This window comes from Crinia signifera, chromosome 3 (genome assembly GCF_055691185.1).
Source record: "Crinia signifera chromosome 3, ASM5569118v1, whole genome shotgun sequence".
Taxonomy (NCBI): Eukaryota; Metazoa; Chordata; class Amphibia; order Anura; family Myobatrachidae; genus Crinia; species Crinia signifera.
The window spans coordinates 108,217,916-108,242,641 of NC_139219.1; the positions used below are offsets into that span (position 1 = coordinate 108,217,916).

Sequence of the window (24,726 nt, forward strand, 5' to 3'; positions counted from 1 at the left end):
ATGACTCTTAGATTTGGAGTCTTATTCGCTATTGACTCAGATAGCTAGGCTTTTTTACAGTGTTATGGCATCATGGCAAGGCAAGGATTGCCCTTCAATTTATAAAACCAAAGCAAGGTTTCCACATTTAGTAGATCCTGAGATTCCTGCTTGGTTTCACACACTGATGTACACCTCTTTTAAGTTTCAAATAAAACACGTTTGGTTGTGTAGTGACAGAGATCTCGCCTGTAGAATTCTGGGAAAAAACACTGCCCAACGTGGGGCTCGAACCCACGACCCTGAGATTAAGAGTCTCATGCTCTACCGACTGAGCTAGCCAGGCTTGGTTACTGTGATGTGACAAAAAGGCCACTCAAGCCAAGGAGTGCCCTACAAGCTATTAAAGTAGATCTAGGCTACCACATTCAGTACACTGAGATGCATGCTTGGTTTCACACATTGAGGAAAATGGGTAAGTAACCTTGAAGTAAAATGTGAAGCATTGGTTGTTCAGTGGTAGAATTCTCGCCTGCCACGCGGGAGGCCCGGGTTCGATTCCCGGCCAATGCAGTACTCAAGTTTTACTGAAATTATGGTATATTTTGTTAAAGAGTGGCTGGCTCTTTGCATTTTGGTGGTGCAGGTATAGAATTCCACATACAATAAATTAATGGTAGAATCTTGTGGTTTAGTGGTAGAATTCCCACCTGCCAAGAGAGAGGTCTGGATCTGAAAAGGGAATAAACACCAAACAAATGTTGTACTAAAAGCATATGACTCTTAGCTTGGGAGTTTTATTTCTATTGACTAAGCTGGCCAGGCTTTGTTACAGTGTTGTAGCATCAAGGCAAGGCAACGCTTGCTCTTCAATCTACACTATTAAACCAAAGCAAAGTTTCCACATTCAGTAGATCCTGATATTCCTGCATGGTTTCACCCACTGATGTACACCTGAAACAGCGATATATTTTGTTAAAGAGTGCCTGGCTCTTTGCATTTTGGTGGTGCAGGTATAGAATTTAACATACAATGATTTAGTGGTAGAATCTTGTGGTTTAGTGGTAGAATTCTCGCCTGCCATGAGGGAGGCATGGATCTGAAAAGGGAATAAACACCACCCAATGTTGTGCTCAAAGCAAATGACTCTTAGATTTGGAGTCTTATTCGCTATTGACTCAGATAGCTAGGCTTTTTTACAGTGTTATGGCATCATGGCAAGGCAAGGATTGCCCTTCAATTTATAAAACCAAAGCAAGGTTTCCACATTTAGTAAATCCTGAGATTCCTGCTTGGTTTTACACACTGATGTACACCTCTTTTAAGTTTCAAATAAAACACGTTTGGTTGTGTAGTGACAGAGATCTCGCCTGTAGAATTCTGGGAAAAAACACCGCCCAACGTGGGGCTCGAACCCACGACCCTGAGATTAAGAGTCTCATGCTCTACCGACTGAGCTAGCCAGGCTTGGTTACTGTGATGTAAAAAAAGGCCACTCAAGCCAAGGAGTGCCCTACAAGCTATTAAAGTAGATCTAGGCTACCACATTCAGTACACTGAGATGCATGCTTGGTTTCACACATTGAGGAAAATGGGTAAGTAACCTTGAAGTAAAATGTGAAGCATTGGTTGTTCAGTGGTAGAATTCTCGCCTGCCACGCGGGAGGCCCAGGTTCGATTCCCGGCCAATGCAGTACTCAAGTTTTACTGAAATTATGGTATATTTTGTTAAAGAGTGGCTGGCTCTTTGCATTTTGGTGGTGCAGGTATAGAATTCCACATACAATAAATTAATGGTAGAATCTTGTGGTTTAGTGGTAGAATTCCCACCTGCCAAGAGAGAGGTCTGGATCTGAAAAGGGAATAAACACCAAACAAATGTTGTACTAAAAGCATATGACTCTTAGCTTGGGAGTTTTATTTCTATTGACTAAGCTGGCCAGGCTTTGTTACAGTGTTGTAGCATCAAGGCAAGGCAACGCTTGCTCTTCAATCTACACTACTAAACCAAAGCAAAGTTTCCACATTCAGTAGATCCTGATATTCCTGCATGGTTTCACCCACTGATGTACACCTGAAACAGCGATATATTTTGTTAAAGAGTGCATGGCTCTTTGCATTTTGGTGGTGCAGGCATAGAATTCAACATACAATGATTTAGTGGTAGAATCTTGTGGTTTAGTGGTAGAATTCTCGCCTGCCATGAGGGAGGCATGGATCTGAAAAGGGAATAAACACCACCCAATGTTGTGCTCAAAGCAAATGACTCTTAGATTTGGAGTCTTATTCGCTATTGACTCAGATAGCTAGGCTTTTTTACAGTGTTATGGCATCATGGCAGGGCAAGGATTGCCCTTCAATTTATAAAACCAAAGCAAGGTTTCCACATTTAGTAGATCCTGAGATTCCTGCTTGGTTTCACACACTGATGTACACCTCTTTTAAGTTTCAAATAAAACACGTTTGGTTGTGTAGTGACAGAGATCTCGCCTGTAGAATTCTGGGAAAAAACACCGCCCAACGTGGGGCTCGAACCCACGACCCTGAAATTAAGAGTCTCATGCTCTACCGACTGAGCTAGCCAGGCTTGGTTACTGTGATGTGACAAAAAGGCCACTCAAGCCAAGGAGTGCCCTACAAGCTATTAAAGTAGATCTAGGCTACCACATTCAGTACACTGAGATGCATGCTTGGTTTCACACATTGAGGAAAATGGGTAAGTAACCTTGAAGTAAAATGTGAAGCATTGGTTGTTCAGTGGTAGAATTCTCGCCTGCCACGCGGGAGGCCCGGGTTCGATTCCCGGCCAATGCAGTACTGAAGTTTTACTGAAATTATGGTATATTTTGTTAAAGAGTGGCTGGCTCTTTGCATTTTGGTGGTGCAGGTATAGAATTCCACATACAATAAATTAATGGTAGAATCTTGTGGTTTAGTGGTAGAATTCCCACCTGCCAAGAGAGAGGTCGGGATCTGAAAAGGGAATAAACACCAAACAAATATTGTACTAAAAGCATATGACTCTTAGCTTGGGAGTTTTATTTCTATTGACTAAGCTGGCCAGGCTTTGTTACAGTGTTGTAGCATCAAGGCAAGGCAACGCTTGCTCTTCAATCTACACTACTAAACCAAAGCAAAGTTTCCACATTCAGTAGATCCTGATATTCCTGCATGGTTTCACCCACTGATGTACACCTGAAACAGCGATATATTTTGTTAAATAGTGCATGGCTCTTTGCATTTTGGTGGTGCAGGCATAGAATTCAACATACAATGATTTAGTGGTAGAATCTTGTGGTTTAGTGGTAGAATTCTCGCCTGCCATGAGGGAGGCATGGATCTGAAAAGGGAATAAACACCACCCAATGTTGTGCTCAAAGCAAATGACTCTTAGATTTGGAGTCTTATTCGCTATTGACTCAGATAGCTAGGCTTTTTTACAGTGTTATGGCATCATGGCAAGGCAAGGATTGCCCTTCAATCTATAAAACCAAAGCAAGGTTTCCACATTTAGTAGATCCTGAGATTCCTGCTTGGTTTCACACACTGATGTACACCTCTTTTAAGTTTCAAATAAAACACGTTTGGTTGTGTAGTGACAGAGATCTCGCCTGTAGAATTCTGGGAAAAAACACCGCCCAATGTGGGGCTCGAACCCATGACCCTGAGATTAAGAGTCTCATGCTCTACCGACTGAGCTAGCCAGGCTTGGTTACTGTGATTTGACAAAAAGGCCACTCAAGCCAAGGAGTGCAATACAAGCTATTAAAGTAGATCTAGGCTACCACATTCAGTACACTGAGATGCATGCTTGGTTTCACACATTGAGGAAAATGGGTAAGTAACCTTGAAGTAAAATGTGAAGCATTGGTTGTTCAGTGGTAGAATTCTCGCCTGCCACGCGGGAGGCCCGGGTTCGATTCCCGGCCAATGCAGTACTGAAGTTTTACTGAAATTATGGTATATTTTGTTAAAGAGTGGCTGGCTCTTTGCATTTTGGTGGTGCAGGTATAGAATTCCACATACAATAAATTAATGGTAGAATCTTGTGGTTTAGTGGTAGAATTCCCACCTGCCAAGAGAGAGGTCGGGATCTGAAAAGGGAATAAACACCAAACAAATATTGTACTAAAAGCATATGACTCTTAGCTTGGGAGTTTTATTTCTATTGACTAAGCTGGCCAGGCTTTGTTACAGTGTTGTAGCATCAAGGCAAGGCAACGCTTGCTCTTCAATCTACACCACTAAACCAAAGCAAAGTTTCCACATTCAGTAGATCCTGATATTCCTGCATGGTTTCACCCACTGATGTACACCTGAAACAGCGATATATTTTGTTAAATAGTGCATGGCTCTTTGCATTTTGGTGGTGCAGGCATAGAATTCAACATACAATGATTTAGTGGTAGAATCTTGTGGTTTAGTGGTAGAATTCTCGCCTGCCATGAGGGAGGCATGGATCTGAAAAGGGAATAAACACCACCCAATGTTGTGCTCAAAGCAAATGACTCTTAGATTTGGAGTCTTATTCGCTATTGACTCAGATAGCTAGGCTTTTTTACAGTGTTATGGCATCATGGCAAGGCAAGGATTGCCCTTCAATCTATAAAACCAAAGCAAGGTTTCCACATTTAGTAGATCCTGAGATTCCTGCTTGGTTTCACACACTGATGTACACCTCTTTTAAGTTTCAAATAAAACACGTTTGGTTGTGTAGTGACAGAGATCTCGCCTGTAGAATTCTGGGAAAAAACACCGCCCAATGTGGGGCTCGAACCCATGACCCTGAGATTAAGAGTCTCATGCTCTACCGACTGAGCTAGCCAGGCTTGGTTACTGTGATTTGACAAAAAGGCCACTCAAGCCAAGGAGTGCAATACAAGCTATTAAAGTAGATCTAGGCTACCACATTCAGTACACTGAGATGCATGCTTGGTTTCACACATTGAGGAAAATGGGTAAGTAACCGTGAAGTAAAATGTGAAGCATTGGTTGTTCAGTGGTAGAATTCTCGCCTGCCACGCAGGAGGCCCGGGTTCGATTCCCGGCCAATGCAGTACTCAAGTTTTACTGAAATTATGGTATATTTTGTTAAAGAGTGTCTGGCTCTTTGCATTTTGGTGGTGCAGGTATAGAATTCCACATACAATAAATTAATGGTAGAATCTTGTGGTTTAGTGGTAGAATTCCCACCTGCCAAGAGAGAGGTCTGGATCTGAAAAGGGAATAAACACCAAACAAATGTTGTACTAAAAGCATATGACTCTTAGCTTGGGAGTTTTATTTCTATTAACTAAGCTGGCCAGGCTTTGTTACAGTGTTGTAGCATCAAGGCAAGGCAACGCTTGCTCTTCAATCTACACTATTAAACCAAAGCAAAGTTTCCACATTCAGTAGATCCTGATATTCCTGCATGGTTTCACCCACTGATGTACACCTGAAACAGCGATATATTTTGTTAAAGAGTGCCTGGCTCTTTGCATTTTGGTGGTGCAGGTATAGAATTTAACATACAATGATTTAGTGGTAGAATCTTGTGGTTTAGTGGTAGAATTCTCGCCTGCCATGAGGGAGGCATGGATCTGAAAAGGGAATAAACACCACCCAATGTTGTGCTCAAAGCAAATGACTCTTAGATTTGGAGTCTTATTCGCTATTGACTCAAATAGCTAGGCTTTTTTACAGTGTTATGGCATCATGGCAAGGCAAGGATTGCCCTTCAATTTATAAAACCAAAGCAAGGTTTCCACATTTAGTAGATCCTGAGATTCCTGCTTGGTTTCACACACTGATGTACACCTCTTTTAAGTTTCAAATAAAACACGTTTGGTTGTGTAGTGACAGAGATCTCGCCTGTAGAATTCTGGGAAAAAACACCGCCCAACGTGGGGCTCGAACCCACGACCCTGAGATTAAGAGTCTCATGCTCTACCGACTGAGCTAGCCAGGCTTGGTTACTGTTGTGTGACAAAAAGGCCACTCAAGCCAAGGAGTGCCCTACAAGCTATTAAAGTAGATCTAGGCTACCACATTCAGTACACTGAGATGCATGCTTGGTTTCACAAATTGAGGAAAATGGGTAAGTAACCGTGAAGTAAAATGTGAAGCATTGGTTGTTCAGTGGTAGAATTCTCGCATGCCACGCGGGAGGCCCGGGTTCGATTCCCGGCCAATGCAGTATTCAAGTTTTACTGAAATTATGGTATATTTTGTTAAAGAGTGTCTGGCTCTTTGCTTTTTGGTGGTGCAGGTATAGAATTCCACATACAATAAATTAATGTTAGAATCTTGTGGTTTAGTGGTAGAATTCCCACCTGCCAAGAGAGAGGTCTGGATCTGAAAAGGGAATAAACACCAAACAAATGTTGTACTAAAAGCATATGACTCTTAGCTTGGGAGTTTTATTTCTATTGACTAAGCTGGCCAGGCTTTGTTACAGTGTTGTAGCATCAAGGCAAGGCAACGCTTGCTCTTCAATCTACACTATTAAACCAAAGCAAAGTTTCCACATTCAGTAGATCCTGATATTCCTGCATGGTTTCACCCACTGATGTACACCTGAAACAGCGATATATTTTGTTAAAGAGTGCCTGGCTCTTTGCATTTTGGTGGTGCAGGTATAGAATTTAACATACAATGATTTAGTGGTAGAATCTTGTGGTTTAGTGGTAGAATTCTCGCCTGCCATGAGGGAGGCATGGATCTGAAAAGGGAATAAACACCACCCAATGTTGTGCTCAAAGCAAATGACTCTTAGATTTGGAGTCTTATTCGCTATTGACTCAGATAGCTAGGCTTTTTTACAGTGTTATGGCATCATGGCAAGGCAAGGATTGCCCTTCAATCTATAAAACCAAAGCAAGGTTTCCACATTTAGTAGATCCTGAGATTCCTGCTTGGTTTCACACACTGATGTACACCTCTTTTAAGTTTCAAATAAAACACGTTTGGTTGTGTAGTGACAGAGATCTCGCCTGTAGAATTCTGGGAAAAAACACCGCCCAACGTGGGGCTCGAACCCACGACCCTGAGATTAAGAGTCTCATGCTCTACCGACTGAGCTAGCCAGGCTTGGTTAATGTTGTGTGACAAAAAGGCCACTCAAGCCAAGGAGTGCCCTACAAGCTATTAAAGTAGATCTCGGCTACCACATTCAGTACACTGAGATGCATGCTTGGTTTCACAAATTGAGGAAAATGGGTAAGTAACCGTGAAGTAAAATGTGAAGCATTGGTTGTTCAGTGGTAGAATTCTCGCATGCCACGCGGGAGGCCCGGGTTCGATTCCCGGCCAATGCAGTATTCAAGTTTTACTGAAATTATGGTATATTTTGTTAAAGAGTGGCTGGCTCTTTGCATTTTGGTGGTGCAGGTATAGAATTCTACATACAATAAAGTAGTCTTAGAATCTTGTGGTTTAGTGGTAGAATTCCCACCTGCCAAGAGAGAGGTCTGGATCTGAAAAGGGAATAAACACCAAACAAATGTTGTACTAAAAGCATATGACTCTTAGCTTGGGAGTTTTATTTCTATTAACTAAGCTGGCCAGGCTTTGTTACAGTGTTGTAGCATCAAGGCAAGGCAACGCTTGCTCTTCAATCTACACTATTAAACCAAAGCAAAGTTTCCACATTCAGTAGATCCTGATATTCCTGCATGGTTTCACCCACTGATGTACACCTGAAACAGCGATATATTTTGTTAAAGAGTGCCTGGCTCTTTGCATTTTGGTGGTGCAGGTATAGAATTTAACATACAATGATTTAGTGGTAGAATCTTGTGGTTTAGTGGTAGAATTCTCGCCTGCCATGAGGGAGGCATGGATCTGAAAAGGGAATAAACACCACCCAATGTTGTGCTCAAAGCAAATGACTCTTAGATTTGGAGTCTTATTCGCTATTGACTCAGATAGCTAGGCTTTTTTACAGTGTTATGGCATCATGGCAAGGCAAGGATTGCCCTTCAATCTATAAAACCAAAGCAAGGTTTCCACATTTAGTAGATCCTGAGATTCCTGCTTGGTTTCACACACTGATGTACACCTCTTTTAAGTTTCAAATAAAACACGTTTGGTTGTGTAGTGACAGAGATCTCGCCTGTAGAATTCTGGGAAAAAACACCGCCCAACGTGGGGCTCGAACCCACGACCCTGAGATTAAGAGTCTCATGCTCTACCGACTGAGCTAGCCAGGCTTGGTTACTGTTGTGTGACAAAAAGGCCACTCAAGCCAAGGAGTGCCCTACAAGCTATTAAAGTAGATCTAGGCTACCACATTCAGTACACTGAGATGCATGCTTGGTTTCACAAATTGAGGAAAATGGGTAAGTAACCGTGAAGTAAAATGTGAAGCATTGGTTGTTCAGTGGTAGAATTCTCGCATGCCACGCGGGAGGCCCGGGTTCGATTCCCGGCCAATGCAGTATTCAAGTTTTACTGAAATTATGGTATATTTTGTTAAAGAGTGTCTGGCTCTTTGCTTTTTGGTGGTGCAGGTATAGAATTCCACATACAATAAATTAATGTTAGAATCTTGTGGTTTAGTGGTAGAATTCCCACCTGCCAAGAGAGAGGTCTGGATCTGAAAAGGGAATAAACACCAAACAAATGTTGTACTAAAAGCATATGACTCTTAGCTTGGGAGTTTTATTTCTATTGACTAAGCTGGCCAGGCTTTGTTACAGTGTTGTAGCATCAAGGCAAGGCAACACTTGCTCTTCAATCTACACTATTAAACCAAAGCAAAGTTTCCACATTCAGTAGATCCTGATATTCCTGCATGGTTTCACCCACTGATGTACACCTGAAACAGCGATATATTTTGTTAAAGAGTGCCTGGCTCTTTGCATTTTGGTGGTGCAGGTATAGAATTCAACATACAATGATTTAGTGGTATAATCTTGTGGTTTAGTGGTAGAATTCTCGCCTGCCATGAGGGAGGCATGGATCTGAAAAGGGAATAAACACCACCCAATGTTGTGCTCAAAGCAAATGACTCTTAGATTTGGAGTCTTATTCGCTATTGACTCAGATAGCTAGGCTTTTTTACAGTGTTATGGCATCATGGCAAGGCAAGGATTGCCCTTCAATCTATAAAACCAAAGCAAGGTTTCCACATTTAGTAGATCCTGAGATTCCTGCTTGGTTTCACACACTGATGTACACCTCTTTTAAGTTTCAAATAAAACACGTTTGGTTGTGTAGTGACAGAGATCTCGCCTGTAGAATTCTGGGAAAAAACACCGCTCAACGTGGGGCTCGAACCCACGACCCTGAGATTAAGAGTCTCATGCTCTACCGACTGAGCTAGCCAGGCTTGGTTACTGTGATTTGACAAAAAGGCCACTCAAGCCAAGGAGTGCAATACAAGCTATTAAAGTAGATCTAGGCTACCACATTCAGTACACTGAGATGCATGCTTGGTTTCACAAATTGAGGAAAATGGGTAAGTAACCGTGAAGTAAAATGTGAAGCATTGGTTGTTCAGTGGTAGAATTCTCGCCTGCCACGCGGGAGGCCCGGGTTCGATTCCCGGCCAATGCAGTACTCAAGTTTTACTGAAATTATGGTATATTTTGTTAAAGAGTGTCTGGCTCTTTGCATTTTGGTGATGCAGGTATAGAATTCCACATACAATAAATTAATGTTAGAATCTTGTGGTTTAGTGGTAGAATTCCCACCTGCCAAGAGAGAGGTCTGGATCTGAAAAGGGAATAAACACCAAACAAATGTTGTACTAAAAGCATATGACTCTTAGCTTGGGAGTTTTATTTCTATTGACTAAGCTGGCCAGGCTTTGTTACAGTGTTGTAGCATCAAGGCAAGGCAACGCTTGCTCTTCAATCTACACTATTAAACCAAAGCAAAGTTTCCACATTCAGTAGATCCTGATATTCCTGCATGGTTTCACCCACTGATGTACACCTGAAACAGCGATATATTTTGTTAAAGAGTGCCTGGCTCTTTGCATTTTTGTGGTGCAGGTATAGAATTCAACATACAATGATTTAGTGGTAGAATCTTGTGGTTTAATGGTAGAATTCTCGCCTGCCATGAGGGAGGCATGGATCTGAAAAGGGAATAAACACCACCCAATGTTGTGCTCAAAGCAAATGACTCTTAGATTTGGAGTCTTATTCGCTATTGACTCAGATAGCTAGGCTTTTTTACAGTGTTATGGCATCATGGCAAGGCAAGGATTGCCCTTCAATCTATAAAACCAAAGCAAGGTTTCCACATTTAGTAGATCCTGAGATTCCTGCTTGGTTTCACACACTGATGTACACCTCTTTTAAGTTTCAAATAAAACACGTTTGGTTGTGTAGTGACAGAGATCTCGCCTGTAGAATTCTGGGAAAAAACACCGCCCAACGTGGGGCTCGAACCCACGACCCTGAGATTAAGAGTCTCATGCTCTACCGACTGAGCTAGCCAGGCTTGGTTACTGTGATGTGACAAAAAGGCCACTCAAGCCAAGGAGTGCCCTACAAGCTATTAAAGTAGATCTAGGTTACCACATTCAGTACACTGAGATGCATGCTTGGTTTCACACATTGAGGAAAATGGGTAAGTAACCGTGAAGTAAAATGTGAAGCATTGGTTGTTCAGTGGTAGAATTCTCGCCTGCCACGCGGGAGGCCTGGGTTCGATTCCCGGCCAATGTAGTACTCAAGTTTTACTGAAATTATGGTATATTTTGTTAAAGAGTGTCTGGCTCTTTGCATTTTGGTGGTGCAGGTATAGAATTCCACATACAATAAATTAATGTTAGAATCTTGTGGTTTAGTGGTAGAATTCCCACCTGCCAAGAGAGAGGTCTGGATCTGAAAAGGGAATAAACACCAAACAAATGTTGTACTAAAAGCATATGACTCTTAGCTTGGGAGTTTTATTTCTATTGTCTAAGCTGGCCAGGCTTTGTTACAGTGTTGTAGCATCAAGGCAAGGCAACGCTTGCTCTTCAATCTACACTATTAAACCAAAGCAAAGTTTCCACATTTAGTAGATCCTGATATTCCTGCATGGTTTCACCCACTGATGTACACCTGAAACAGCGATATATTTTGTTAAAGAGTACCTGGCTCTTTGCATTTTGGTGGTGCAGGTATAGAATTCAACATACAATGATTTTGTGGTAGAATCTTGTGGTTTAGTGGTAGAATTCTCGCCTGCCATGAGGGAGGAATGGATCTGAAAAGGGAATAAACACCACCCAATGTTGTGCTCAAAGCAAATGACTCTTAGATTTGGAGTCTTATTCGCTATTGACTCAGATAGCTAGGCTTTTTTACAGTGTTATGGCATCATGGCAAGGCAAGGATTGCCCTTCAATCTATAAAACCAAAGCAAGGTTTCCACATTTAGTAGATCCTGAGATTCCTGCTTTGTTTCACACACTGATGTACACCTCTTTTAAGTTTCAAATAAAACACGTTTGGTTGTGTAGTGACAGAGATCTCGCCTATAGAATTCTGGGAAAAAACACCGCCCAACGTGGGGCTCGAACCCACGACCCTGAGATTAAGAGTCGCATGCTCTACCGACTGAGCTAGCCAGGCTTGGTTACTGTGGTGTGACAAAAAGGCCACTCAAGCCAAGGAGTGCCCTACAAGCTAATAAAGTAGATCTAGGCTACCACATTCAGTACACTGAGATGCATGCTTGGTTTCACACATTGAGGAAAATGGGTAAGTAACCGTGAAGTAAAATGTGAAGCATTGGTTGTTCAATGGTAGAATTCTCGCCTGCCACGCGGGAGGCCCGGGTTCGATTCCCGGCCAATGCAGTACTCAAGTTTTACTGAAATTATGGTATATTTTGTTAAAGAGTGTCTGGCTCTTTGCATTTTGGTGGTGCAGGTATAGAATTCCACATACAATAAATTAATGTTAGAATCTTGTGGTTTAGTGGTAGAATTCCCACCTGCCAAGAGAGAGGTCTGGATCTGAAAAGGGAATAAACACCAAACAAATGTTGTACTAAAAGCATATGACTCTTAGCTTGGGAGTTTTATTTCTATTGTCTAAGCTGGCCAGGCTTTGTTACAGTGTTGTAGCATCAAGGCAAGGCAACGCTTGCTCTTTAATCTACACTATTAAACCAAAGCAAAGTTTCCACATTTTGTAGATCCTGATATTCCTGCATGGTTTCACCCACTGATGTACACCTGAAACAGCGATATATTTTGTTAAAGAGTGCCTGGCTCTTTGCATTTTGGTGGTGCAGGTATAGAATTCAACATACAATGATTTAGTGGTAGAATCTTGTGGTTTAGTGGTAGAATTCTCACCTGCCATGAGGGAGGCATGGATCTGAAAAGGGAATAAACACCACCCAATGTTGTGCTCAAAGCAAATGACTCTTAGATTTGGAGTCTTATTCGCTATTGACTCAGATAGCTAGGCTTTTTTACAGTGTTATGGCATCATGGCAAGGCAAGGATTGCCCTTCAATCTATAAAACCAAAGCAAGGTTTCCACATTTAGTAGATCCTGAGATTCCTGCTTGGTTTCACACACTGATGTACACCTCTTTTAAGTTTCAAATAAAACACGTTTGGTTGTGTAGTGACAGAGATCTCGCCTATAGAATTCTGGGAAAAAACACCGTCCAATGTGGGGCTCGAACCCACGACCCTGAGATTAAGAGTCTCATGCTCTACCGACTGAGCTAGCCAGGCTTGGTTACTGTGGTGTGACAAAAAGGCCACTCAAGCCAAGGAGTGCCCTACAAGCTATTAAAGTAGATCTAGGCTACCACATTCAGTACACTGAGATGCATGCTTGGTTTCACACATTGAGGAAAATGGGTAAGTAACCGTGAAGTAAAATGTGGAGCATTGGTTGTTCAGTGGTAGAATTCTCGCCTGCCACGCGGGAGGCCTGGGTTCGATTCCCGGCCAATGCAGTACTCAAGTTTTACTGAAATTATGGTATATTTTGTTAAAGAGTGGCTGGCTCTTTGCATTTTGGTGGTGCAGGTATAGAATTCCACATACAATAAATTAATGGTAGAATCTTGTGGTTTAGTGGTAGAATTCCCACCTGCCAAGAGAGAGGTCTGGATCTGAAAAGGGAATAAACACCAAACAAATGTTGTACTGAAAGCATATGACTCTTAGCTTGGGAGTTTTATTTCTATTAACTAAGCTGGCCAGGCTTTGTTACAGTGTTGTAGCATCAAGGCAAGGCAACACTTGCTCTTTAATCTACACTATTAAACCAAAGCAAAGTTTCCACATTCAGTAGATCCTGATATTCCTGCATGGTTTCACCCACTGATGTACACCTGAAACAGCGATATATTTTGTTAAAGAGTGCCTGGCTCTTTGCATTTTGGTGGTGCAGGTATAGAATTCAACATACAATGACTTAGTGGTATAATCTTGTGGTTTAGTGGTAGAATTCCGCCTGCCATGAGGGAGGCATGGATCTGAAAAGGGAATAAACACCACCCAATGTTGTGCTCAAAGCAAATGACTCTTAGATTTGGAGTCTTATTCGCTATTGACTCAGATAGCTAGGCTTTTTTACAGTGTTATGGCATCATGGCAAGGCAAGGATTGCCCTTCAATCTATAAAACCAAAGCAAGGTTTCCACATTTAGTAGATCCTGAGATTCCTGCTTGGTTTCACACACTGATGTACACCTCTTTTAAGTTTCAAATAAAACACGTTTGGTTGTGTAGTGACAGAGATCTCGCCTGTAGAATTCTGGGAAAAAACACCACCCAACGTGGGGCTCGAACCCACGACCCTGAGATTAAGAGTCTCATGCTCTACCGACTGAGCTAGCCAGGCTTGGTTACTGTGGTGTGACAAAAAGGCCACTCAAGCCAAGGAGTGCCCTACAAGCTATTAAAGTAGATCTAGGCTACCACATTCAGTACACTGAGATGCATGCTTGGTTTCACACATTGAGGAAAATGGGTAAGTAACCATGAAGTAAAATGTGAAGCATTGGTTGTTCAGTGGTAGAATTCTCGCCTGCCACGCGGGAGGCCCGGGTTCGATTCCCGGCCAATGCAATACTCAAGTTTTACTGAAATTATGGTATATTTTGTTAAAGAGTGTCTGGCTCTTTGCATTTTGGTGGTGCAGGTATAGAATTCCACATACAATAAATTAATGTTAGAATCTTGTGGTTTAGTGGTAGAATTCCCACCTGCCAAGAGAGAGGTCTGGATCTGAAAAGGGAATAAACACCAAACAAATGTTGTACTAAAAGCATATGACTCTTAGCTTGGGAGTTTTATTTCTATTGTCTAAGCTGGCCAGGCTTTGTTACAGTGTTGTAGCATCAAGGCAAGGCAACGCTTGCTCTTCAATCTACACTATTAAACCAAAGCAAAGTTTCCACATTTAGTAGATCCTGATATTCCTGCATGGTGTCACCCACTGATGTACACCTGAAACAGCGATATATTTTGTTAAAGAGTGCCTGGCTCTTTGCATTTTGGTGGTGCAGGTATAGAATTCAACATACAATGATTTAGTGGTAGAATCTTGTGGTTTAGTGGTAGAATTCTCGCCTGCCATGAGGGAGGAATGGATCTGAAAAGGGAATAAACACCACCCAATGTTGTGCTCAAAGCAAATGACTCTTAGATTTGGAGTCTTATTCGCTATTGACTCAGATAGCTAGGCTTTTTTACAGTGTTATGGCATCATGGCAAGGCAAGGATTGCCCTTCAATCTATAAAACCAAAGCAAGGTTTCCACATTTAGTAGATCCTGAGATTCCTGCTTTGTTTCACACACTGATGTACACCTCTTTTAAGTTTCAAATAAAACACGTTTGGTTGTGTAGTGACAGAGATCTCGCCTATAGAATTCTGGGAAAAAACACCGCCCAACATGGGGCTCGAACCCACGACCCTGAGATTAAGAGTCGGATGCTCTACCGACTGAGCTAGCCAGGCTTGGTTACTGTGGTGTGACAAAAAGGCCACTCAAGCCAAGGAGTGCCCTACAAGCTAATAAAGTAGATCTAGGCTACCACATTCAGTACACTGAGATGCATGCTTGGTTTCACACATTGAGGAAAATGGGTAAGTAACCGTGAAGTAAAATGTGAAGCATTGGTTGTTCAATGGTAGAATTCTCGCCTGCCACGCGGGAGGCCCGGGTTCGATTCCCGGCCAATGCAGTACTCAAGTTTTACTGAAATTATGGTATATTTTGTTAAAGAGTGGCTGGCTCTTTGCATTTTGGTGGTGCAGGTATAGAATTCCACATACAATAAATTAATGGTAGAATCTTGTGGTTTAGTGGTAGAATTCCCACCTGCCAAGAGAGAGGTCTGGATCTGAAAAGGGAATAAACACCAAACAAATGTTGTACTGAAAGCATATGACTCTTAGCTTGGGAGTTTTATTTCTATTAACTAAGCTGGCCAGGCTTTGTTACAGTGTTGTAGCATCAAGGCAAGGCAACACTTGCTCTTTAATCTACACTATTAAACCAAAGCAAAGTTTCCACATTCAGTAGATCCTGATATTCCTGCATGGTTTCACCCACTGATGTACACCTGAAACAGCGATATATTTTGTTAAAGAGTGCCTGGCTCTTTGCATTTTGGTGGTGCAGGTATAGAATTCAACATACAATGACTTAGTGGTATAATCTTGTGGTTTAGTGGTAGAATTCCGCCTGCCATGAGGGAGGCATGGATCTGAAAAGGGAATAAACACCACCCAATGTTGTGCTCAAAGCAAATGACTCTTAGATTTGGAGTCTTATTCGCTATTGACTCAGATAGCTAGGCTTTTTTACAGTGTTATGGCATCATGGCAAGGCAAGGATTGCCCTTCAATCTATAAAACCAAAGCAAGGTTTCCACATTTAGTAGATCCTGAGATTCCTGCTTGGTTTCACACACTGATGTACACCTCTTTTAAGTTTCAAATAAAACACGTTTGGTTGTGTAGTGACAGAGATCTCGCCTGTAGAATTCTGGGAAAAAACACCACCCAACGTGGGGCTCGAACCCACGACCCTGAGATTAAGAGTCTCATGCTCTACCGACTGAGCTAGCCAGGCTTGGTTACTGTGGTGTGACAAAAAGGCCACTCAAGCCAAGGAGTGCCCTACAAGCTATTAAAGTAGATCTAGGCTACCACATTCAGTACACTGAGATGCATGCTTGGTTTCACACATTGAGGAAAATGGATAAGTAACCATGAAGTAAAATGTGAAGCATTGGTTGTTCAGTGGTAGAATTCTCGCCTGCCACGCGGGAGGCCCGGGTTCGATTCCCGGCCAATGCAATACTCAAGTTTTACTGAAATTATGGTATATTTTGTTAAAGAGTGTCTGACTCTTTGCATTTTGGTGGTGCAGGTATAGAATTCCACATACAATAAATTAATGTTAGAATCTTGTGGTTTAGTGGTAGAATTCCCACCTGCCAAGAGAGAGGTCTGGATCTGAAAAGGGAATAAACACCAAACAAATGTTGTACTAAAAGCATATGACTCTTAGCTTGGGAGTTTTATTTCTATTGTCTAAGCTGGCCAGGCTTTGTTACAGTGTTGTAGCATCAAGGCAAGGCAACGCTTGCTCTTCAATCTACACTATTAAACCAAAGCAAAGTTTCCACATTTAGTAGATCCTGATATTCCTGCATGGTGTCACCCACTGATGTACACCTGAAACAGCGATATATTTTGTTAAAGAGTGCCTGGCTCTTTGCAATTTGGTGGTGCAGGTATAGAATTTAACATACAATGATTTAGTGGTAGAATCTTGTGGTTTAGTGGTAGAATTCTCGCCTGCCATGAGGGAGGCATGGATCTGAAAGGGGAATAAACACCACCCAATGTTGTGCTCAAAGCAAATGACTCTTAGATTTGGAGTCTTATTCGCTATTGACTCAGATAGCTAGGCTTTTTTACAGTGTTATGGCATTATGGCAAGGCAAGGATTGCCCTTCAATCTATAAAACCAAAGCAAGGTTTCCACATTTAGTAGATCCTGAGATTCCTGCTTGGTTTCACACACTGATGTACACCTCTTTTAAGTTTCAAATAAAACACGTTTGGTTGTGTAGTGACAGAGATCTCGCCTGTAGAATTCTGGGAAAAAACACCACCCAACGTGGGGCTCGAACCCACGACCCTGAGATTAAGAGTCTCATGCTCTACCGACTGAGCTAGCCAGGCTTGGTTACTGTGGTGTGACAAAAAGGCCACTCAAGCCAAGGAGTGCCCTACAAGCTATTAAAGTAGATCTAGGCTACCACATTCAGTACACTGAGATGCATGCTTGGTTTCACACATTGAGGAAAATGGGTAAGTAACCATGAAGTAAAATGTGAAGCATTGGTTGTTCAGTGGTAGAATTCTCGCCTGCCACGCGGGAGGCCCGGGTTCGATTCCCGGCCAATGCAATACTCAAGTTTTACTGAAATTATGGTATATTTTGTTAAAGAGTGTCTGGCTCTTTGCATTTTGGTGGTGCAGGTATAGAATTCCACATACAATAAATTAATGTTAGAATCTTGTGGTTTAGTGGTAGAATTCCCACCTGCCAAGAGAGAGGTCTGGATCTGAAAAGGGAATAAACACCAAACAAATGTTGTACTAAAAGCATATGACTCTTAGCTTGGGAGTTTTATTTCTATTGTCTAAGCTGGCCAGGCTTTGTTACAGTGTTGTAGCATCAAGGCAAGGCAACGCTTGCTCTTCAATCTACACTATTAAACCAAAGCAAAGTTTCCACATTTAGTAGATCCTGATATTCCTGCATGGTGTCACCCACTGATGTACACCTGAAACAGCGATATATTTTGTTAAAGAGTGCCTGGCTCTTTGCAATTTGGTGGTGCAGGTATAGAATTTAACATACAATGATTTAGTGGTAGAATCTTGTGGTTTAGTGGTAGAATTCTCGCCTGCCATGAGGGAGGCATGGATCTGAAAGGGGAATAAACACCACCCAATGTTGTGCTCAAAGCAAATGACTCTTAGATTTGGAGTCTTATTCGCTATTGACTCAGATAGCTAGGCTTTTTTACAGTGTTATGGCATCATGGCAAGGCAAGGATTGCCCTTCAATCTATAAAATCAAAGCAAGGTTTCCACATTTAGTAGATCCTGAGATTCCTGCTTGGTTTCACACACTGATATACACCTCTTTTAAGTTTCAAATAAAACACGTTTGGTTGTGTAGTGACAGAGATCTCGCCTATAGAATTCTGGGAAAAAACACCGCCCAACGTGGGGCTCGAACCCACGACCCTGAGATTAAGAGTCTCATGCTCTACCGACTGAGCTAGCCAGGCTTGGTTACTGTGGTGTGACAAAAAGGCCACTCAAGCCAAGGAGTGCCCTACAAGCTATTAAAGTAGATCTAGGCTACCACATTCAGTACACTGAGATGCATGCTTGGTTTCACACATTGAGGAAAATGGGTAAGTAACCGTGAAGTAAAATGTGAAGCATTGGTTGTTCAGTGGTAGAATTCTCGCCTGCCACGCGGGAGGCCCGGGTTCGATTCCCGGCCAATGCAGTACTCAAGTTTTACTGAAATTATGGTATATTTTGTTAAAGAGTGGCTGGCTCTTTGCATTTTGGTGGTGCAGGTATAGAATTCCACATACAATTAATTAATGGTAGAATCTTGGGGTTTAGTGGTAGAATTCCCACCTGCCAAGAGAGAGGTCTGGATCTGAAAAGGGAATAAACACCAAACAAATGTTGTACTAAAAGCATATGACTCTTAGCTTGGGAGTTTTATTTCTATTGACTAAGCTGGCCAGGCTTTGTTACAGTGTTGTAGCTTCAAGGCAAGGCAACGCTTGCTCTTCAATCTACACTATTAAACCAAAGCAAAGTTTCCACATTCAGTAGATCCTGATATTCCTGCATGGTTTCACCCACTGATGTACACCTGAAACAGCGATATATTTTGTTAAAGAGTGCCTGGCTCTTTGCATTTTGGTGGTGCAGGTATAGAATTCCACATACAATAAATTAATGTTAGAATCTTGTGGTTTAGTGGTAGAATTCCCACCTGCCAAGAGAGAGGTCTGGATCTGAAAAGGGAATAAACACCAAACAAATGTTGTACTAAAAGCATATGACTCTTAGCTTGGGAGTTTTATTTCTATTGTCTAAGCTGGCCAGGCTTTGTTACAGTGTTGTAGCATCAAGGCAAGGCAACGCTTGCTCTTCAATCTACACTATTAAACCAAAGCAAAGTTTCCACATTTAGTAGATCCTGATATTCCTGCATGGTGTCACCCACTGATGTACACCTGAAACAGCGATATATTTTGTTAAAGAGTGCCTGGCTCTTTGCAATTTGGTGGTGCAGGTATAGAATTCAACATACAATGATTTAGTGGTAGAATCTTGTGGTTTAGTGGTAGAATTCTCGCCTGCCATGAGGGAGGCATGGATCTGAAAGGGGAATAAACACCACCCAATGTTGTGCTCAAAGCAAATGACTCTTAGATTTGGAGTCTTATTCGCTATTGACTCAGATAGCTAGGCTTTTTTACAGTGTTATGGCATCATGGCAAGGCAAGGATTGCCCTTCAATCTATAAAATCAAAGCAAGGTTTCCACAATTAGTAGATCCTGAGATTCCTGCTTGGTTTCACACACTGATGTACACCTCTTTTAAGTTTCAAATAAAACACGTTTGGTTGTGTAGTGACAGAGATCTCGCCTATAGAATTCTGGGAAAAAACACCGCCCAACGTGGGGCTCGAACCCACGACCCTGAGATTAAGAGTCTCATGCTCTACCGACTGAGCTAGCCAGGCTTGGTTACTGTGGTGTGACAAAAAGGCCACTCAAGCCAAGGAGTGCCCTACAAGCTATTAAAGTAGATCTAGGCTACCACATTCAGTACACTGAGATTCATGCTTGGTTTCACACATTGAGGAAAATGGGTAAGTAACCGTGAAGTAAAATGTGAAGCATTGGTTGTTCAGTGGTAGAATTCTCGCCTGCCACGCGGGAGGCCCGGGTTCGATTCCCGGCCAATTCAGTACTCAAGTTTTACTGAAATTATGGTATATTTTGTTAAAGAGTGGCTGGCTCTTTGCATTGTGGTGGTGCAGGTATAGAATTCCACATACAATAAATTAATGTTAGAATCTTGTGGTTTAGTGGTAGAATTCCCACCTGCCAAGAGAGAGGTCTGGATCTGAAAAGGGAATAAACACCAAACAAATGTTGTACTAAAAGCATATGACTCTTAGCTTGGGAGTTTTATTTCTATTGTCTAAGCTGGCCAGGCTTTGTTACAGTGTTGTAGCATCAAGGCAAGGCAACGCTTGCTCTTCAATCTACACTATTAAACCAAAGCAAAGTTTCCACATTTAGTAGATCCTGATATTCCTGCATGGTGTCACCCACTGATGTACACCTGAAACAGCGATATATTTTGTTAAAGAGTGCCTGGCTCTTTGCAATTTGGTGGTGCAGGTATAGAATTCAACATACAATGATTTAGTGGTAGAATCTTGTGGTTTAGTGGTAGAATTCTCGCCTGCCATGAGGGAGGCATGGATCTGAAAGGGGAATAAACACCACCCAATGTTGTGCTCAAAGCAAATGACTCTTAGATTTGGAGTCTTATTCGCTATTGACTCAGATAGCTAGGCTTTTTTACAGTGTTATGGCATCATGGCAAGGCAAGGATTGCCCTTCAATCTATAAAATCAAAGCAAGGTTTCCACAATTAGTAGATCCTGAGATTCCTGCTTGGTTTCACACACTGATGTACACCTCTTTTAAGTTTCAAATAAAACACGTTTGGTTGTGTAGTGACAGAGATCTCGCCTATAGAATTCTGGGAAAAAACACCGCCCAACGTGGGGCTCGAACCCACGACCCTGAGATTAAGAGTCTCATGCTCTACCGACTGAGCTAGCCAGGCTTGGTTACTGTGGTGTGACAAAAAGGCCACTCAAGCCAAGGAGTGCCCTACAAGCTATTAAAGTAGATCTAGGCTACCACATTCAGTACACTGAGATTCATGCTTGGTTTCACACATTGAGGAAAATGGGTAAGTAACCGTGAAGTAAAATGTGAAGCATTGGTTGTTCAGTGGTAGAATTCTCGCCTGCCACGCGGGAGGCCTGGGTTCGATTCCCGGCCAATTCAGTACTCAAGTTTTACTGAAATTATGGTATATTTTGTTAAAGAGTGGCTGGCTCTTTGCATTGTGGTGGTGCAGGTATAGAATTCCACATACAATAAATTAATGGTAGAATCTTGTGGTTTAGTGGTAGAATTCCCACCTGCCAAGAGAGAGGTCTGGATCTGAAAAGGGAATAAACACCAAACAAATGTTGTACTGAAAGCATATGACTCTTAGCTTGGGAGTTTTATTTCTATTAACTAAGCTGGCCAGGCTTTGTTACAGTGTTGTAGCATCAAGGCAAGGCAACACTTGCTCTTCAATCTACACTATTAAACCAAAGCAAAGTTTCCACATTCAGTAGATCCTGATATTCCTGCATGGTTTCACCCACTGATGTACACCTGAAACAGCGATATATTTTGTTAAAGAGTGCCTGGCTCTTTGCATTTTGGTGGTGCAGGTATAGAATTTAACATACAATGATTTAGTGGTAGAATCTTGTGGTTTAGTGGTAGAATTCTCGCCTGCCATGAGGGAGGCATGGATCTGAAAAGGGAATAAACACCACCCAATGTTGTGCTCAAAGCAAATGACTCTTAGATTTGGAGTCTTATTCGCTATTGACTCAGATAGCTAGGCTTTTTTACAGTGTTATGGCATCATGGCAAGGCAAGGATTGCCCTTCAATCTATAAAACCAAAGCAAGGTTTCCACATTTAGTAGATCCTGAGATTCCTGCTTGGTTTCACACACTGATGTACACCGCTTTTAAGTTTCAAATAAAACAAGTTTGGTTGTGTAGTGACAGAGATCTCGCCTGTAGAATTCTGGGAAAAAACAACACCCAACGTGGGGCTCGAAACCACGACACTGAGATTAAGAGTCTCATGCTCTACCGACTGAGCTAGCCAGGCTTGGTTACTGTGGTGTGACAAAAAGGCCACTCAAGCCAAGGAGTGCCCTACAAGCTATTAAAGTAGATCTAGGCTACCACATTCAGTACACTGAGATGCATGCTTGGTTTCACACATTGAGGAAAATGGGTAAGTAACCGCAAAGTAAAATGTGAAGCATTGGTTGTTCAGTGGTAGAATTCTCGCATGCCACGCGGGAGGCCCGGGTTCGATTCCCGGCCAATGCAGTACTCAAGTTTTACTGAAATTATGGTATATTTTGTTAAAGAGTGGCTGGCTCTTTGCATTGTGGTGGTGCAGGTATAGAATTCCACATACAATAAATTAATGGTAGAATCTTGTGGTTTAGTGGTAGAATTCCCACCTGCCAAGAGAGAGGTCTGGATCTGAAAAGGGAATAAACACCAAACAAATGTTGTACTGAAAGCATATGACTCTTAGCTTGGTGTCACGGCCTGGACTGTCTGTGTTCCCGGCACTGACCTGGGTGCGCCAGTGGAGGGCGCAGGGAACTGGAAGCGAGGAGGCTTGAGATAGCTGGAGCTCATGCACGGAGACAGGAGAGAGCTGAACTGCCGGGGAAACAGAGGATTGGCTGAGACCTAAGGTAGAGGCGCGGGGTCTAAGCCGACAGTGGTATTCACCAGGGACCCCCGCAAGGGGATATGGACTTAGCTGCATTTGCCGACCAGGTCGCGGCCCTCTGCCCAGGTTCCCCTGTGACTTTAGCAGAGTTTGGATAACAAGAGTCTTTAATGGGGTACGAAAACCATCGATGGTGATCGATGGCACTGAATGCTATACAGCAACACGGAGGGTTCTTGAGAGTAGTGGGATGCGGCCTGGAAGCCGGGGATGACGTGAAGGTAACACAGGGGGACACTGGAGACAATGAGAAATACCGGAGCGGCTAGGGAGCCGATACTTGAGATCACTGGGGATCGCTGGAGCGGCTAGGGAGCCGGTACTTGAGATCACTGAGGATCGCTGGAGCGGCTAAGGAGCCGGTACTTGAGATCACTGGGGATCGCTGGAGCGGCTAAGGAGCCGGTACTTGAGATCACTGGGGATCGCTGGAGCGGCTAAGGAGCCGGTACTTGAGATCACTGGGGATCGCTGGAATCACTGGGGCGGCTAGGGAGCCGATACTGGGGATCACTGGAGCGGCCTGAGAGCCGAGAGGAGACGGGCACGGAACCCACGGATAACCGGACACTGAGCAAGTAACCTGGGCTGCACGAGAAGACAGGATCACACGGCAGATGGAAACACGTGGAGACTTCTGGCAGGAGTAGAATGACCAGGACGCTGAGAGTAACACAGGTGACAGCGGACTCAGGAAAACCGGACCTCTGGAGCACGTGGGGAGTCTTGACAGGAGCTTAACGCTGGAGAACTCACAGGTAAACTGACGAGTTGTTCAAGGCAAGGAGGAGACTGTGAGCTGGGTATTTATCCCTCCAGGTGATTAGGGAATCAGACGCAGGTGATGGAATTAGCCGCAGCAGCAGCACACAGACCAGGAAGTAAGATGGAGTTTACCTGGATCATGTGACCCGCAACTTGATCAGGGAATACACCTGGAGCTTACAGTGACTCAGGGGTGACTTGGGAGCAAAAGACATCACGCCAGGGATTGCCGACTGTGCCGGCAGCTGACCTACGGAGGACACTACCCCAGCGTGCCGGTAAGGGGCGCATGCGAGCAGTGCGGGAACCGGGGTTCATGACAGTACCCCCCCCTTTAAGGGTGGGCACCGAACACCCTTTGGGCTTACTTGGATTGTCTTTATGAAAGGCTGCAATCAAACGGGGAGCATGCACATCTGCAGCATTGATCCAGCTTCTTTCTTCCGGGCCATAGCCCTTCTAATCGATGAGGTATTGGATATTTCCATATCTTTTGCGAGAATCCACCACCTTATCGACCTCGAATTCAACCCCTCGATGGGTATAAACTCTGGGGAGCTCAGGAGTGGTACTTTGGAACCGGTTGAGAACAAGAGGTCGCAGTAAGGATATGTGGAAGGAATTTGGGATCTTCAGGTATGGTGGTAGCTTCAGCTTATAAGCTACGGGATTGATCCTTTGGATCACAGGGAATGGCCCAATGAATCGGGGGGCGAACTTCATGGACGGGACTCGGAGGCGGATATTTCGAATGGAAAGCCAGACCTTGTCGCCAGGCTTTAACTGAGGAACTGCTCTTCTTTTACGGTCAGCAAAGAACTTGTATCTCTTTGAGGCTTTCTTGAGAGAAACATGTACATTTTTCCAAACTTGCGAAAAATGTTTGAGGGTGGAAGATGCGGCAGGCACTTCCAAAACTGGTAAGGGCTCAAAGATCGGTGGTCGAGGGTGATGACCATAGACTACGTAGAAAGGAGAGTAGCCAGTAGCTGTGTGGTATCTGAAGTTGTGGGCAAATTCAGCCCAAGGCAGCCAGTTGACCCAGTTGTCTTGTGACGAGGACACATACAGGCGCAGAAATGCTTCTAGGTCTTGGTTAACTCTCTCTGTTTGCCCATTAGACTGCGGGTGGTACGCTGTGGAAAAGTTCAATTTCACTTTCAGGGCAGAACAGAGAGCTCTCCAAAAGCGGGCTACAAATTGCACTCCACGATCGGAGACAATATCTGTGGGAAGTCCATGAGTTCGAAAGATGTGTTGGATGAAGATCTGGGCGAGCTTGGGAGCAGAGGGCAGGCCAGTCAATGGAATGAAATGTGCCATTTTGG

General features: G+C 43.1%; 17 non-coding genes across 17 annotated transcripts; 8 read left to right on the top strand and 9 right to left on the bottom strand.

Moving 5' to 3' along the window:
• Positions 1-252: 252 nt before the first annotated feature.
• Positions 253-325, bottom strand: TRNAK-CUU (transfer RNA lysine (anticodon CUU)). The gene has a single exon. It is a non-coding gene; the product is annotated as a tRNA-Lys (tRNA).
• A 156-nt stretch (positions 326-481) lies between these two features.
• TRNAG-GCC (transfer RNA glycine (anticodon GCC)) lies at positions 482-552 on the top strand. The gene has a single exon. It is a non-coding gene; the product is annotated as a tRNA-Gly (tRNA).
• An 821-nt stretch (positions 553-1,373) lies between these two features.
• TRNAK-CUU (transfer RNA lysine (anticodon CUU)) lies at positions 1,374-1,446 on the bottom strand. The gene has a single exon. It is a non-coding gene; the product is annotated as a tRNA-Lys (tRNA).
• A 1,276-nt stretch (positions 1,447-2,722) lies between these two features.
• Positions 2,723-2,793, top strand: TRNAG-GCC (transfer RNA glycine (anticodon GCC)). The gene has a single exon. It is a non-coding gene; the product is annotated as a tRNA-Gly (tRNA).
• A 1,050-nt stretch (positions 2,794-3,843) lies between these two features.
• On the top strand, positions 3,844-3,914 carry TRNAG-GCC (transfer RNA glycine (anticodon GCC)). The gene has a single exon. It is a non-coding gene; the product is annotated as a tRNA-Gly (tRNA).
• A 1,942-nt stretch (positions 3,915-5,856) lies between these two features.
• On the bottom strand, positions 5,857-5,929 carry TRNAK-CUU (transfer RNA lysine (anticodon CUU)). The gene has a single exon. It is a non-coding gene; the product is annotated as a tRNA-Lys (tRNA).
• Positions 5,930-6,977: 1,048 nt separating this feature from the next.
• TRNAK-CUU (transfer RNA lysine (anticodon CUU)) lies at positions 6,978-7,050 on the bottom strand. Its single transcript has one exon. It is a non-coding gene; the product is annotated as a tRNA-Lys (tRNA).
• A 1,048-nt stretch (positions 7,051-8,098) lies between these two features.
• TRNAK-CUU (transfer RNA lysine (anticodon CUU)) lies at positions 8,099-8,171 on the bottom strand. The gene has a single exon. It is a non-coding gene; the product is annotated as a tRNA-Lys (tRNA).
• Positions 8,172-9,448: 1,277 nt separating this feature from the next.
• On the top strand, positions 9,449-9,519 carry TRNAG-GCC (transfer RNA glycine (anticodon GCC)). The gene has a single exon. It is a non-coding gene; the product is annotated as a tRNA-Gly (tRNA).
• Positions 9,520-10,340: 821 nt separating this feature from the next.
• On the bottom strand, positions 10,341-10,413 carry TRNAK-CUU (transfer RNA lysine (anticodon CUU)). The gene has a single exon. It is a non-coding gene; the product is annotated as a tRNA-Lys (tRNA).
• A 3,518-nt stretch (positions 10,414-13,931) lies between these two features.
• Positions 13,932-14,002, top strand: TRNAG-GCC (transfer RNA glycine (anticodon GCC)). Its single transcript has one exon. It is a non-coding gene; the product is annotated as a tRNA-Gly (tRNA).
• Positions 14,003-16,172: 2,170 nt separating this feature from the next.
• TRNAG-GCC (transfer RNA glycine (anticodon GCC)) lies at positions 16,173-16,243 on the top strand. Its single transcript has one exon. It is a non-coding gene; the product is annotated as a tRNA-Gly (tRNA).
• A 1,050-nt stretch (positions 16,244-17,293) lies between these two features.
• Positions 17,294-17,364, top strand: TRNAG-GCC (transfer RNA glycine (anticodon GCC)). The gene has a single exon. It is a non-coding gene; the product is annotated as a tRNA-Gly (tRNA).
• Positions 17,365-18,185: 821 nt separating this feature from the next.
• On the bottom strand, positions 18,186-18,258 carry TRNAK-CUU (transfer RNA lysine (anticodon CUU)). Its single transcript has one exon. It is a non-coding gene; the product is annotated as a tRNA-Lys (tRNA).
• A 156-nt stretch (positions 18,259-18,414) lies between these two features.
• On the top strand, positions 18,415-18,485 carry TRNAG-GCC (transfer RNA glycine (anticodon GCC)). Its single transcript has one exon. It is a non-coding gene; the product is annotated as a tRNA-Gly (tRNA).
• Positions 18,486-19,673: 1,188 nt separating this feature from the next.
• On the bottom strand, positions 19,674-19,746 carry TRNAK-CUU (transfer RNA lysine (anticodon CUU)). The gene has a single exon. It is a non-coding gene; the product is annotated as a tRNA-Lys (tRNA).
• A 1,048-nt stretch (positions 19,747-20,794) lies between these two features.
• On the bottom strand, positions 20,795-20,867 carry TRNAK-CUU (transfer RNA lysine (anticodon CUU)). Its single transcript has one exon. It is a non-coding gene; the product is annotated as a tRNA-Lys (tRNA).
• Positions 20,868-24,726: the final 3,859 nt, after the last annotated feature.